The sequence below is a fragment of the Dermacentor albipictus genome, unplaced genomic scaffold (genome assembly GCF_038994185.2).
Source record: "Dermacentor albipictus isolate Rhodes 1998 colony unplaced genomic scaffold, USDA_Dalb.pri_finalv2 scaffold_102, whole genome shotgun sequence".
Classification (NCBI taxonomy): Eukaryota; Metazoa; Arthropoda; class Arachnida; order Ixodida; family Ixodidae; genus Dermacentor; species Dermacentor albipictus.
The window spans coordinates 48,815-53,956 of record NW_027225656.1 but is presented as its reverse complement, the minus strand read 5'-3'; positions in this window follow the sequence as shown (position 1 = coordinate 53,956).

Sequence of the window (5,142 nt, the reverse complement as noted above, 5' to 3'; positions counted from 1 at the left end):
AACGCACACGACACCAAAGATTGAGTAAGCCTGAAAATATTTTATTTGCGTTTTACAAGTACAACATAAAGCACACGTCTACGCATCCACACAAACGCAGTTACATAGTCAAGAACATAGGCAAGATATGGCTCATTAATAAGGGTAGCACAAACGCACAAGAAAGAAGACCTAAGCTACAAAACGTACGGTCGGCTGCTAAGTATAATAATTTCCCTGTCACCGCGTGTCACTTTTATACAGCATCTTTACAGCACTACCAGGCCGGGTAGTTTGGCGGAAAGAACGCAACAACTTACGGCCGTCAGCTGCCTCTGTCATAATTATCCTAATCTCCGCATCAACGTCGTGCAAGTCCGCATGCAGGCATCTGTATCTGAACCATATATGTGCCAGCTTAATACATGTGTAGTGAAATTATGACAACCACTGCGTCTTATCAAACGTAATGGTTTTGCAAATGCGCATTACAGCTGACGGAACGACATACTGTAAGTGAAGCACAAGAGAACAAGGACAAAAGGAGGATACAACACTTGAAGAAATGAAGAATTAGTAGGCGTACAGCAAACAAGCGATGACGGAGAACACACAATGATCGGGTGTTCTGTGACATCGCTTTGCATATTTACGGTGTTATGGAGATCAACGGCATAAAAACGTACCTTCAAGCGTACTCCCTCAACCTCCGCCGCATTCATTATGATAATCAACGCCTAAACAAAATGAGGCACTATTTTTTGCCAAGAGTAGACCTCTTTACAGCAAGTCTATGTAATGACTCGCAGACGAAACCAGCATGCTTTCGAAAATGTTTTACCGCCGTAGTATTCGAACGCCAACGGCCAGGAAACACATCGATGCCAATAGGCTGTCGGTGGTTAATCAAGTACAAAAACCTTGACGCTATGACTAGTTAATTGATTGCCTGCATTGCTAGCCTGTATATTACCGATGTAATGGTCAACAGTCTATACGAGTGAATTATGTCTTTCTCCCCCTTACCTTTATAAATGAAATTCATTCTACTTTGTCGCCAACTGTCTGGTATTCGTCTATCTTTTAAAGTTTTTTCAACTGCTTTCACGAGAGCTTCCTTACTTTTTGGTCCCAGTTCATTTATCAGCCTAACGGGAACCTCGTCTAGCCCTGTGGCTGTGCGCTTAGGAATTTTCTCTTCCGCTTTCTTCCAGTTTAAATTTGTAAGCACTAGCTCCTTTCCCCCTTGGGTCTCTTTCATGCTCTTTTTTTCTTCAAATACAACCTCGTCCTTGCCTTGGAAAGATTCGGCTGTTACTTTTTGGATGTAATTTATTGCTGCTTCTCCTTCCAGCCTGTTTTCATCTTCGTCTAGGATATGTTGTTGTATTGTTGTTGACTTCCTGCCTAATAATATTATGTGATTCCAAAATATTCTAGGTGCGGTCTTCTTTTTCTCACGTATTTCTGACAACCAACTTTCACTTTCACCTTTTAATTTTGCTTGCACCAGTATTTGAACCATAGACTTTTTCTCCCGGTATATTTCCCATTTACTGGTTACTTCATCCTGTGGCAACTGCGCCTTCTTTGCCTGCCTGTGCTCTCGAGATGCTTTCTGTCGTTCGGCGATCGCTTCTCGTATCTCCTTGTTCCACCAGCTTTTCGGTTTCTTTTTTCCTTTCCAATGAACATGTTTCTCTTTCCGTATTTCTGTCGTTACTACACTTAGAAGCTCACCATATTCCCACCCCTTACTTGGCGACTTGCCAATTTCTTCCTCCACTCCAGTGACTATATTTGCTATTTGTTCAGCGTTCAAATTTGGACTGGCCATTTTGCTTTCGTTGCTCTCTTTCCCAACTACATATCCCATTTTCAAAATGATGCGTTTATGGTCCCTCCCTATGCTGCTAAACCCTTCCTCATCGATGACCATTTCTCTCAACTTATCATGAATTCCTTCTGTCATCAGACAGTAATCAATGGTCGATTGCCGGTTTCCCACTTCCCACGTGATCTGTCCTTCACACTTAGGCCCTGTATTCACGATCACGAGGTTATGTTGCTCGCAAAGGTCTAACATTGACTTCCCGTTATTGTCGGTATAACCATCTAAATCCTGTATGTGGGCATTCATGTCACCTAATAGGACTATCTCAGCACCATTCCCGAAACCCCTAATATCAGCGCTTATGCATTCCACTAACTCTTTATTCTTTTCTGTGCAATTTATTCCGGTCCACAAATACGTAACTCCAAGCCAAGTTTCTTTCCCACTCATTGTACCTGATAACCAAAGATGCTCTTAACATTTTGAATTTACTGTTTTCCATTTGGCTCCCTGATGGATGAGCATTCTGACTCCCCCTCCCTTTCTTTCCGACTTAGTTCTGTTGCACCCTTCCCATACATAATTCTCAATAACTGGCGGCTCTTCTGAGTCTCTAAGGTGCGTTTCTGTAACCGCATACACCCCTATTTGTTCTCTATGTAACTGCTCCTCAATCTCTGCCCACTTTTCCTTTCTTCTGCCGCCCTGCATGTTTATGTAGCCTATTGCGTGGCGAGCTCTTGTTCTTGCTTTCCTACTTTTTCTCTTATCGACGGCGATGCTCTTCTGATGTTCCCCTAGGGGACCTTCTTTATTACTACCTACTCTGACCTCCTGACCGCCCGCGGGCCCCCTAAAAAAGCAACAGCGCGACCCCCAAGTCGCCAGCCCACTTCTCGTGCTAGCCTGTAATTGAAGTGGATCCCATCTCGTTTAAAACCACCACAACTTCTCACTTCCCTGTTTACTTCGACAACCTCGAAGCCTTTCTCTCGGCTCATTTTCCATATTGCCTCATTGGCAGCCATTACGGCTCTTTGTACGTGACTGTCACGCACAGGCACCTCCGGCACCGTGCACACCACGATCTGCACCTGAGGGGATAGCTCGCGCAAGTCGTCCACCCCCTTCGCCAAGCGCTGGCCTAGTCCTGGCCCTTTCCTGTTCAGGACGTCATTTAGCCCACCTGCTACTACGACAAGGTTGCGCACGTGGGCATTTTCCGTGAGCTTTTCTTTTGCTCGCTCCATGACAGAACCCAGTGTCTGCCCTGGAAATGTCCCTACCGCCACTCTTTTGTCGCCTTTCACCCTCTCCACAATTGATTTTGAGCACCCAGCCATGTTTGAGTCGCCAGCGATAATCACCCTTTCACTCTCTCCTACCTCTCCCTGCTTCCCGGCTTCCTGTGGCTGCAGCGTCGCCTCACTCGGGGCGTGTTGCGCTGCTTCGCTATAGCTACGCCGATTCACCGGCGGCGAGCTGGCGACCGCTTGCTTAGGCTCCCAGCCTCCCACTTCGCCCTCGCTTTGGTGTCCTGACCCGACATTATCCGCTGCCCGAGTCTCAAGAGCGTCGAGCCGCCTTTGCAGTTCGGCGCTCCTTTCTTTCGCCTCCCCAAGCTCGGCCACAGTCCTCACCAACTGCGCGGCCTGGGCCGCCTCCACCTTGACGAAATTTTCAACCTTCGCCTGCAGTGCTGCCCGCTTCTCCTGCTCCTCCCTCAGGTTTGCCTTAAGCTCTTCAAACTTAGCCGCCCAATTCCCTTCCAGTTTTTGGACGGCTTCCCTGACGCCCTCGCACGACCTGCACGTGAAGCTAGACCCCACCGCTTCTGCTAAATTCTGGAATTCAGTCTCGTCGAGGAAGCACCAGCGCAGGCACTCGTCGCACTGCACTTGCTCCCCGTCCCCCGCGGCCTTCACGTTTTTCGATTTCATCGCTAGGCCTACGTCCCTAGGCCCAACGAGCAAGTTCGCCAAATCACTCACGCAAACCCGACCTCGACCGCTATCCCAAGCAAAAACAAAGAATTATCACTCCCTACTCCATGTAAGAATCCGAAGAGCTAGCTGAAAGAACTACCCCCTAGGCCTAACGGGGGAGCCGCCAGACCTAGACAAAGCCGGTACGTTTCCTACTCCTACCAAAAATTCAAAATTTGCGCCCCTACTCCATGCAAAAGAAAATACTTCAAAACACTAGCTAATAAAGATAAAAGAGTACTTAGCTACGAGCGAAGTCGCTGAAGCCTCGTCCACAGGAGCGTCCGCGAGCCACCACGCCTCGATTGATTTTTCGCCCTCTGTGGCCATTTGTTGAACTTGAGAGTGTGCGGGGCCGGTGTGTCTGCTGAATGACGCAAACATCTGGCTCATGTCTGGCTCGTCATTCGCCGGTTCGCCTGTCGCTAGGCAATGGAAGTAAGCCGCAAAGTTTAATTTAATTTATACGCAGATATCTTTAATTTTTCCGGGAAAGAATAAAAAAATAAAACAATTTCTGTTACTCTCATTTCACATTCTTCTGTTTTTCGATGCTCGCGACCCCAATTTGTCGATGTTAAAAGTATTGGCCTCGAGCTCCACCACTGGAAAAGCTGGCGCCACCGTCGGCGTGACGTGCTAGGAGGGATCACGTGGACATAGCGGCCGCGTCGGCTGCTTCGGGCGCGCCGAAGCTAGCTGAAAACGAGTTTAAATTCCCTCGTACGCTGCGGTCCTCATTTAGTGGCGAAATTTTCCCGCTTCGAGTGTCTCCTTAACAACGCTTGAAAGCACTACAATAGGTAGTGGCTGCCTTTGAAGGCGCGCAACATGGTATGCTCGGTGCCGCAGTGCCGGACGTACGCAACGGAGACCGGTGTCAGCCTTATTCACACGTAGCCGCAGGACAAGGAGCTGCGTGAAGCTTGGCTCGCGAAACATAAAACCGGCAAACAGTCATCGGCTACAACTCGGGTATGCAGCAAGCACAGACGCGAGGAAGATTTCTGCTACGGCGCCCGGTCTGCGATGTTCTGAAAACGCGCACTGAGACGCTCGCCCGAGTCCGCTGCCCGACTAATGTCATGACGGTTTGGTCTATGAACTTGTCGATGCTATAGATACTGGCAAGTTCAGTGGAGTGGAAAGGCAGCGGTAAGAAGCACATTTAAAAAAAGCATGGCATCCCTATTGAAAAATTTGTATGAGAAATTGAACGAGATGTATGCATGTCGCGCAGATTTGACGAGAAATTGAACGAGATGTATGCATGTCGCACAGATTTGACCAGAAATGAACGATATGAAATGCATATTGAACGAACTCTCATAGAATACGGGCGAG